General features: G+C 35.2%; 1 long non-coding RNA gene across 1 annotated transcript; it reads left to right on the top strand.

Moving 5' to 3' along the window:
- The first annotated feature begins 8,860 nt into the window (after positions 1-8,860).
- LOC127534215 (uncharacterized) lies at positions 8,861-11,099 on the top strand. The gene is made up of 4 exons (XR_007942249.1): positions 8,861-8,964; positions 9,622-9,640; positions 9,742-9,808; positions 11,042-11,099. It is a non-coding gene; the product is annotated as an uncharacterized LOC127534215 (long non-coding RNA).
- The last annotated feature ends 417 nt before the right edge of the window (positions 11,100-11,516 follow it).

An 11,516-nucleotide genomic window follows, 5' to 3' on the forward strand; every position in this document is an offset into this window, starting at 1 on the left:
AGGAAAAGAAAAGGAAAAAAAATAATAATAATAATTTTTTTTTTTTTTTTAACTTATTTTATTTATTTTATTTGTACATGGTGCTTTTGAAAAGCAGTCTTTTATTTTCTTCTTTGAATACAAGAGGTTTACAAGATAGGGTCAAGAGAAAAGCTATTTTCCTATTTTCTAAAGGTCAGAAAGCTCAAATAATCTTTTTTCAAGAAACACACTCGACATCTGCAGATGAGAAATTTTGGAATAACCAATGGGGGGATAAAATTTACTATTCTCATGGTACTTCAAAGTCAGCTGGAGTTGCAATATTGTTAAATAATTACATAGGCTCAGTAAAGTCTATTAAAAAAGATGAACACGGACATTTTATTATAATAGTTATGGAGATTGACAGCACATTTGTAATTATTGCAAATATTTATGGATATAATACTCCTTCTCAAAACAAAGATCTGTTTACTAAAGTAACTGATGTTATATTAGAGCAAAAAAGACTTTACCCCACTGAAGCTATAATTACAGGGGGTGATTTTAATTGTGTGCCAGATGAATGGTTAGATCGATGGCCAAGTAAATACAACCAAAATTATTATAATGCATTAATTCAAACTTTTTGCAATGAATTAAATCTAACTGATATATGGAGGGAAAAATATGGAGACACACAACAGTTTTCATGGTTTAAACCTAATGGTGGTTCCAAATCAAGAATTGATTTATGGTTGGTCAACAATAACTTGTGCCATATCATAGCAAATGTCTCAATGGATACAGCTCCCTTGACAGATCACTCTATTATCACAATGGAAATCAAACCTCCAACATCTCTAAAAAGAAATAAGGGTTATTGGAAATTTAACTCGTTTCTACTGTTAAAGGAGGATTTTTGTAAAACAGTATGTGCATTGATTAGGGAAACTATAAATGATAAAAACCTTGAAACATTCTGTGGAAAATGGGAATTTTTAAAATACAAAATAAGACAATACTCAATTAGATATAGTAAAGATATCGCTCAAAAAAGTAATATCAAAGAAAAAGAACTTGCAACTCAAATAAATGATTTGTGTAACAATTTAAATTCGTCAAATGAACAAAAACAAAGCATTTTGGAATTACAAAATCAACTAGACAATCTGTACCAAGTGAAAGCTAAAGGTGCTTTTATAAGATCTAAATCTAAATGGATGGAAGAAGCAGAAAAGAACTCCTCATATTTCTTTAAATTAGAAAAAAGTAGACAAGAAAAAAATGTAATAAACTCCTTAATAATAAATGGTAATGAATGCTTTGATTCTAAGTTAATAGCAAAAGAAATATACTCGTTTTATTCTAACTTATATAATTCTTGCTTCTCACCAACAGATTGCGAAGATTTCTTGAATGTAATAAAAAACCATAATGTTCCCAAACTCAAAAATGATTCAATTGAACTTTGTGACTCAAACATATCTTTAGATGAATTAGACAAAGCAGTTAGTAGTTTAAAACTCAATAAATCACCAGGTTGTGATGGCCTGACTTCAAATTTTTATAAACATTTTTGGTCTGAACTACGGGAGTTTCTGCTTGATGTGTTTAGAGAAGCAATTGAAAAAGAAAACCTCCCACCAACAATGAAGCAAGGAGTTATTGTTCTTATTCCAAAACCCGGAAAAGACAGGAGACGTGTCGATAATCTCAGACCTATTACACTCCTAAATAATGACTATAAAATTTTATCTCATATATATGCAGCAAGATTAAAGCGTACTCTTCCTGAGATTATTGACACAACTCAAACAGGTTTTATGAAAAACCGTTCTATACATGATAATATTCGCCTAGTACTTGATCTACTAGACTATGATGAGTTAATTACAGACAATAGTTTAATGTTTTTTTTGGACTTTAAAAAAGCATTCGATAATTTAGAGCATCCCTTCTTAACACAATCTTTAAAGCTTTTTGGTTATGGAATAAAGTTTATTAAAACAATGAAAATATTTTACAAAGAAAGGAATAGTTCAGTGGCATTGACCCTTGGTACTACAAATCGTTTTAACTTAAATAAGGGTATAATTCAGGGCTGTCCTTGTAGTCCTGGGTTATTCATTTTAGCTGCAGAAATGCTAGCTATTCACCTAAAAAATATACAAACTCTGAAAGGGATCAAAGTTTTTGATCGAGAACTGCTTATTAGTCAGTATGCTGACGATACAACTCTTTTTCTTAAAGACCATAGTCAAATTCTCACAGCTTTAAATGCAGTGGAGCAATTTTCCAAAGCTTCAGGTTTATTTCTTAATTTAGATAAGTGTGAACTTTTACCAGTGAAAAGTATTCCCGATACCTCCATACATAATTTCAATATAAAACGACATGTCGAATATTTAGGCATACATATAACTAAAGATTCAAAAGAAAGACATTTAGAAAATTTGGAGAATAAATTGAACAAATGTAAAAGTATTTATAACCTTTGGATGCAAAGAGATCTTACCATTTTTGGACGTATTTTGCTCTCAAAGGTTGATGGAATGTCTAGAATTCTGCACCCCACATACTCACTAGCATTAGAACCATCTTTTATTAAAGCTGTAAATCAACTAAATTTCAACTTTATTTGGAACAACAAAACCCATTACTTGAAAAAAGCTGTTCTGCTCCAGGAATATGAACATGGTGGCCTAAAAGCTATTGATTATGAGTGTATGAATGGTACAATTAAAAATAACTGGTTGAAGTCCTTTTTAAAGAATCCAGATGTTTTTTGGAATACATTTCCAAATAATATTTTTGCTTATTGTGGAGGGTTACAGTTTTTGTTAAAATGCGATTATGATGTTAAAAAACTAAACATCAAGTTGTCAAGATTTCATCAGCAGGTTCTCCTATACTGGAAGATGTTATACAAACATAACTTTACCCCCCATACTACACCGCTTTGGAACAACAGATACATTCTTCGAAGGAACAAATCTCTATTTTACAAAGAGTGGATGGACAGAAATATTTGGTGTATTATGGACTTGCTGGACTCAAATGGAAATATTCTCTCATACAATGACTTTGGGGTGAAATGGAACTTTTGCTGTCATCCAAAACAATTTTTCAATCTTGTAAATGCTATTCCTAAACCATTCCTATCACAAGCCAAAGAAGTAGTTATTCATTCCAATTCAGTACCTAGATTGCCTAATTTTTTTATAGAAGAGATAAACTTTTTGGATAGAAATTGTAACAATAGTTTTATTAGAAAAATACTTACTAATGATTTATATCCCAAACAATATTGTAGAATCCAAGATTTTAGAGAATTTGAATTGATTAAAGTCAAGAAATTAAGAACAGATTATTTAAAATACCCCTTGTTACCAAAATCTAAAGAAATTCATTTTAAACTGATCAATAACATATATCCATCAAGTGAATTTTTAAGACTTAGATTTCAATTTGATAGTAATGAATGTGTCTTTTGTAAAACAGAAATGGAAACTACAAGTCACATTTTTTATGAGTGTGTCTTGGTTAAGGTTTTTTGGTCTCAGATCCAAGAATGGTTGGAGAATAAGAAGGTAACTGTTAAACTATCCTCTCAGGCTGATATTTTATATGGAATGATTCTGGAAAGTAAATTAGATAACTTGTTGATAAATGTAATCCTCATATTGGCAAAACATCATATACATAAGTCTAAATATTTCAAATCCCCTCCCGTATTTAAATGTTTTATAAATGAGTTTAAAGAATATTATAAATCCTTGAAATACATGAAATTGAAAACTGCAATAGAGCTATTAAATCAAATAGAGCATTACAATTTAACTGACCTCTAAACTGACCCTTAAGAAATTTTTTTTTTTTTTTTTTTTCATTGTATCATTGATTGATGTTGGCTTCTACTCAAAGTAGCATATTTTGATTGGTTATGAATGTAATGTTATGCCTTAATGTTTGTAAATGATTACAAATAAACGGAGAAAAAAAAAAAAAAACAGATTGATAAAACACAAGTGCGTCCACTAATGTTATCAATCCGACGTGAAATAAAAACAAAACAGTGTTTCAAGCAGTAAATTACTTACACAATTTGATTACAGGAAGACATATGCTCACACAGCAGATAAAGAACCAGTGTATGTGAATGAATGGCAGAGGAGACTTCAGTGTTTCTTTGTGCAAAAAAGGTTTTTAATCGGCCTCGGACGGGGAACCAATATATGTAGCAGTACTACGTTATGATTTATTGCTCTCGTTATCAATAATTGGGGCACCACCCTAGATTTCTAGGGAAAAAATTAATATTAATAAAAAAAATTAATATTCATAAAAATTTTGATCAATCTCATATCAAAAAGTCTTGAATCCTCGTTTAAATTGACCACATTCTACACAAAGAAACACAAGACTGTAATTTGGTCTATAATGAGGTATTTATTAACTATTCTATGAAAATAATTACAAGTGAACTATATACAATGTAGATATGGTGTGTGTGTGTGTGTGCGTGCATGTGTGGAATGTGGGAGTGTGTGTGTGGTGTGTGCATGTGTGAGAGATGTGGAAGTAGGTGTGAGAGAGAAGGAAATATGGTGAGGATTAGCCAGAGCTAACCTGACGAGGTAATCGGTAATTTGGATTAAGAATTCTAATGATTTGTAAAAGAATAAATTGATTAAATGAATTAAATGACCAAGCTGTTAGTACATCACCCATAGAATGGAATCAGAGCAAACTCAGCTGGAGTTATTGAAGTGAACCGTCATGGGGCTGGGACGTGCGAGGCCTTCAGATTATGCACACGGTCTGGACCTGCGGGTTCGGAGCGGTGCGTCGTCGTCGTTGTTGTGGCCACGCCTAGATGTCCTGCCGCAGGTTGATCGGTTCTATGCAAAGACCTGGTCCAACAGGTCTCCGTAGTTCTCAGCTGAGTGTTTAAAAATGATGGTTCTCAGGCTTTAGCCAAGAAAATGGGTGTTGATGAAAAACGGTCAAAATTAAGAAAAATAAATGCTGGTTCTGAATCTGTTCTTCAGATTAAAACGAATAACGAGCAAAATGTCTCCTTAAGTTACAAAAATATTAAAAGATAAATAGTTAACAAACTTAGATGGTGAGGGAATTTCAAAGATAGGAAAAACGCGCTTTAGGTAAGAAAATAATGAGAGAGACTTTGGTTGGCCTCTCAGGAAGAGAGGGGTAAGAGAGAGGGTCGGTAAGAGACAAGAGAGTAATGATGTGGGCTACGGCTGACTTTATCTGTGGGTCCAGCTAAGGGGAGGACCTGGGCGGAGAGAGAGAACTTTTAGGCGCGAGTCTGGTGGAATTTGGAATCTCTTTGTTCTCACAAAGTAGAGAAGAAAGAGGAGTCCAGAATGGATTAAAATATGATATTAAACGCGCAAAACACGATCTGTCTATCCCACCATATTCAGTTGTGTGAAAGAGACAGGCATGTTCCTAAATGTGTAGATTATTACATATGTTCACATTATGTGAATCATTTCATTCATAACTATATGTTTATGACATTAAAAATATGTATCACAGTGATAATATAACAACAAGTCAGAGATTTGGTAACAGGTAAATACAATGGTCATCATTCAACCTAAATGGAGAGGAAATTCAGAGATTAATAAGGGAATTCATTCCAAAATCATAGTATCCTGGGGAAGAAATGATTAACATCACAAATTAATAAATCGACTTCTATCAGACATGCAAATATGATCTTCAAATATGTCATAGATGAAACACTGTGAGTAACTGTGGTAAATCTGGAAAAACCAAATGCATATAGAAATATTAATTTGGCAAGTGTTTTTGTTTAAGTTCAGTTCCAGTCTCTTTGTTTCAGTCAAAGAGAGAGAGAGGGTGACTCCAGCCTTCTGCCATAAAGTTTTACGACTTGTTATCTGATCTGTGGAATGCAGAGACGTCTCTGGCTGAGGGTCTCCTAAAGCTGAAAAGGGATTTTAGCATGAAAGTTCATTAAACAAACGTCCATAGCATATAATTGAAAGTCATTGTCTTTTAAAAAGAAGAAGTTATTCCAGGGGTTTAAATGTTCACAGGAGCTCCATCCTTCTGTGAATGAAAACCTACAGAAATACAAATGTCTCAATCCTCCTATAGAGATGGGTGTTGGTCAGTGCTGAAGAGAGGGACAGCTTATCTGAGTTTTGATCAGCTCAGGAATTCCAGGGCCTTTGCAGTCTTGCTACACCGTTGACACCCACCTGAGGGAGACGCTGTCTAAGATTTCAAGGCTGCTTGGTCGTGGTCTTTCTGGTCCTGCTGGAGAACATCTTCATCAAGTATGTCTTCTTTTGAAGAGGCGCTCAGATGCTGCAATCTCTGACCTTAAGGAGGAACTGCTACTTTCATTCTGTAACGAGACAGCGGTTATTTTAAAGACCCAGCTCCTGGCGGCTTTGAGTGAAGATTTAACATCCATCAAAACGGAACTGCAGACAGTTAAATCTGAGCTGTCGGTCAGTATTTCAAACATAAAGTCCAACCCGGGTGTCCTAAAGCACGCTGTGGGTAAAACGGAAACTTCAGTCTCCACATCACCGACGACATCGTCACACTCCAAAGCAGAGCACCTGTCTGCCGAACTTTTAAAAATGGACTATAAAGGTGAAGAATGTGAGCAGCAGAGGAACAGATGTGATCAGAAAGAAGTCATTTTCTTTTTTCTTTTCTTTCTGCTTGACTTGATCCTGTCAGATGCAGATGTTGGAGCTGATTCTGATCTTTCAGGAGAAAAAGCTGCTTTTCCTTCATAGACTTTTCAGGAAATTATTCTCTCAGGCTTTCTCTGCTATTTATATTTTTATTATCTGTATGTTGGATTTTAAATTTGTTGAGCCTGTCAAGGAAGAATTTCTGTCACCATTTGGGACGGACAATAAAGTCAGTCAGTCAGTCAGCCTGCCTACCAACCAACCACTAAAACGTGCTGCTGTGGTCAGCACTATTATTACCCTGATGTTTCAGGTGGTTTCCTGACTTAAAGTGTCTAGCATGTCAGTAAGATGTGCAGTCTTTGGAGGATTTCTTCAGTTGCAGTTTTCAGCTTCATCATGACTGGACCCTTGTTGTTTGTCACCCTCATTTGTAAGTTGAACTTCTTTCTCACACAATTTTCATCCTCAGTGTTGGCTAATATATGTAACATCACTCCCTGTGTATTGTTATCTGCAAACTGTGCATTATACTGACAGAATTACACCAAGACATTTAATCTTTCGACATTTAGTTAAAATTATGACATTTCATCTCCTCTATTTCTCTTGATAACAATTTGTTTCTCCAACAGTTTCTTTTCATGTGATCAAAGTACAAGGTCAGTCCCTGAGTTTAACATTAGAAATAATTCATTCAAGCATCGCCTGTGTTCTTATTATGCTCACTAACATGCACATATGTTACCCTCTAACCTTTCAGCCCTACCTGAACCTAAGCTGACAGTGAATGGATCAGAGATCAGAGAGACAGACTCAGTCACATTGAAGTGTGAGGCTCCATCATCTGTTTCTGGGTCTCGGTGTTATTTCTACACTGAGAGTGGAAAAACTGTACGAGAACGCCCCTGTCTGAACACAATGACAGGATCTGAACTGCTGGAGATGTCACGTCAGAAATCACCTGCTCAGGTTAAAGTGAACTGTCGTTATGAAAACTCTCCATACAGCAACTTTTCCTCCATCACTGTAGGACGTGAGTGACTTTATTACTGATTTTATTATATCCTGATACAAAATCAACACCTATAAACACTCTTTCTTTCCACATGCATATAATGTCCACAGAGGAACTGTGATGAGAGTTTTAGAAGCCTCAGTTTTGGCATTAAAAAAATAGTAACTGACAATTAGTATATGTAGCCATAAGAATTTTTTTTCCAGATTAATATAACTTTAACTATAATCTAACAAATACTTGAATTTTCAGCTCCTCTTCCGCCAAATCTCACCATGAACCCACCGATGATCACAGAGACAGACTCAGTCACTCTGGACTGTCGGCCTCCGTCATCTGTTTCTGTATCTCAGTGTTTCTTCTACACCAAGAGTGGAGGAACTGTCCGAGAACTCCCATGTCTGAACACAATGACAGGATCTGAGCTGCTGAAGATGTCACATCAGAGTTCATCTGCTCTAGTTGAAGTGAACTGTTTGTACGCTGTGCATGCTGCGAAGTCTCCACACAGCGAGTTTTCTGCCATTACTATACAAAGTAAGTAACCGTTACTATTGTCTATGTGGATGCAGTATCAGAAAAAGATCAGTTTCATGCTGAAATGTTTGTTTTAGGCAAAAGCCAAAAAGAAGAAAGAAGCACTGATTTGGTAACTCCCATCCCCAGCAACACGCCACCTGTGGACAGAGGATATACAGGTACCATTATGGTTGGTTTGATTAATCAGTGTTTTAGTGTAAGAATATGTATTAACTTGAGGCTTGGAAGTCACAGTCTCCACACAGCGAGTTTTCTGCCATTACTATACAAAGTAAGTAACCGTTACTATTATCTATGTGGATGCAGTATCAGAAAAAGATCAGTTTCATGCTGTAATGTTTGTTTTAGGCACAAACCAAAAAGAAGAAAGAAGCACTGATTTGGTAACTCCCAGCAACACGTCACCTGTGCACAGAGGATACACCGGTACCATTATAGTTGGTTTGATTAATCAGTGTTTTAGTGTAAGAACACGGTGGGTACGGAAAGTATTCACACCCCTTGAAATTTTTCACTCTCTTTGTCATTGCAGCCATTTGCCAAAATCAAAAAAGTTCATTTTATTTCTTCGCCGTGTTAAATGTCTGTTTGTGTTAATGCTGTGAGACTAAATAAACGGCACTGTTTTGATAGATACACGGATTTGGAAACTGGTCGTGTTTGTGGCCGGTTGTGGAGCAGTTGTGGGAGGTGTCTTACTGGCATCTATGATTCTGAGAAACCAACAAAGCAGAGGTGAGAATCACACTTATTTGTCTTTCTAATATACCCTCACTATATTTTTCTGTGTCCAGATGCTGATTTTGACAGACATCTAAAACCAGTTCAGCTTTGAATGTAAAACATCTCTAAGGGGTACAGTTTCATATTGAGAATCACTGCACTTTGAAATGTGTGGTCCAAGAATTCAGGAACAAAAATTATGTCCCTCCACCCACAATGCGACAGAATGCAGGTGTATTTTGTGTGAACATGATTTAACACAGTGCACAGCTACTAAAACAACCGTGAGCCGAGAGCAACAGCTCACACCTGACTAACATGTACAATTAAAAGCATGCTTGAAACCACCTCTGACGTTTTTTTCCCCACATGTGAGCAACACAGTCTGAAAATAGATCCGATAAGATCACTCTTCAGAAGCTGTTTTACTTTTGACTCAGAGATGAGACAAAAAGCTGCATGTTAAATTAAAGTAACTGCAGTCCAAGTATAGCTTACTTTGACCACTGTATGTCCTGCTGTTTAAATTGTAAGAAAGAGAAATATAAAAACATGACTGAGATAAAATAATACTATGTGAAAAAAATGTTGTACAAATTTGGAATAATCTCAGCTGTTATTGTTATTTTATTGTTAATATTAATTTTTTGTTTTTATTGCATTTTACAGCAAAATCGGTTTCTACGAGGTGAGAAATCAGCTTTATTTTGTTTGTGCAACAGTTTACGGTGACTTATGTCTTATGTCCAGATTCCTTACAAAAATATTTTTCTCTTTACTTTCTTATAGATCACAAGCACTTGACAGCAGTAATAAAAACGCTTGGTGTTCCTACAATATCAAAGTGTCACACACAGTATGTATTGCATTTATATTACATCTCTATTTCCTTTCTTTCTGTTGTAAACTTCGTAATGGGCGTGAATTATCTTGAAGAAATGCTAATTTAAAAACCATTTTTAGTCAGATATCAACATTCACATTCAGAGTGGCCCCAAAAAGAATTTTGACACTTGAGGAACACAAAAATAGATAATAAAAAAAAATGTCAAAGCAAATGACATTTATTTTTAAGAAGACTTGTAAGCATACTTTTCAATCAAAATATTCCACATGAACAAAGTTTGACTGGTTTTACACAATGAAGCATGAGAAATGCAGCTCATCATGAAGACACTTGTGGACATCAGTCACTATGAACTACACTTAAACTCCACAAATGCAGCTCATAGTGACTGATTATGACAATTATGGTGTTTTATTTGAGTTTCCATACTTTAGATTGCAGCATTGTTTGACAATCTGGCCTTATGAACTAATACAGCTGCAGCACCCAGATATGTTGATCTTATTTCAAATTGTGAGGGAGGGTTATGAAAAATATAAACATTGTTTTTGTGGTTATCCTAGTGTTAATCAGGATAAAGGTTTAGTCCACTGCTAAACTTTCCAGAAACATACACCCCCTGTCAAAAGTTTTAGGACTCTTTTTCATTCAAATAAAGTAGAACCTGTCCTACAACTTTTGACAGCGGGTGCATCTACCAAATTTGGTGCACATATGCAGCACATCAGGCTGAACAAAAAAGTCAGTGACAGCCACATTCCAAACCCAACAGGAAGTGAGCTATTTTGCGTTGAATGTCAGATTTTGCAGCTGTTTTTGACTAACCAGTATTAAGAGCATTTATATTAACTTTTCATCTGTTTTTAAGTTCAACCTTAACCATGAGTAGAATTTATCGCAGAAAAAAATGCTCCCATAAGTCTGACAATCAGATCTTGTAAAGATACTTATTGCTACCATTTAGAGGATATATTCATGCTTCCTTAGTTGATTCATCTATCTTAGTAAAAACTGTTTAGAGCCATACAAATTGTCTTTTGATCATTTATGATCCTAGATTAACAGAGTTTAACTGTCTGGATGCTTTGGGGGTCACTGCCTATTATCATCTATACGATTCATGACATTAAATTAATGTGTGTAAATTGAAACATGCAAATGTTTTCATCATCCCAATTGTTCCTCACAGTCTTGTGTAAACATCGTCTCACTTCTGCCCTCTTTCCATTAATCAAAAAAAAGCCAGGTAATGAGCAGCCTGTGGTTTCTTCTGTTCCTGCTGCCGACTGTCCTCTTGGTGAGCTGCTTTTTGTCTTTAGCATCTATAGGAGACTAGAATGTGTATTTTCTGATCCATAAAAACAGACTAGTAGTTTTTTACTGTTAGACATGAAATTCTTGATCAACTTGACTGAATCATTTCTTTGTGAAATATGTATTATTTTTGTAAAAACAGTGCAAAAAGTGGCCAAAACTCAATAAAAAAAAAAGTCACCTGAGTGTGAATTTATGTCGTAGGTGCAGGTTCTGTTATAGAAAACTGGCAGGAGCTTCAAGATGACAACGTAAGTCCGACACAAGGATGCCATTTATTTCCCACATATGTTAATAGATGATACAGTTGATTTCTTTATTTTCCCAGACTGACACATACCACCTTTACTCCACCGTCTCTGAGGAGCCGACTATACTGGCCCTGTACTCCACCGTCAGCAAA

The sequence above is a fragment of the Acanthochromis polyacanthus genome, chromosome 5 (assembly GCF_021347895.1).
Source record: "Acanthochromis polyacanthus isolate Apoly-LR-REF ecotype Palm Island chromosome 5, KAUST_Apoly_ChrSc, whole genome shotgun sequence".
NCBI lineage: Eukaryota > Metazoa > Chordata > Actinopteri > Pomacentridae > Acanthochromis > Acanthochromis polyacanthus.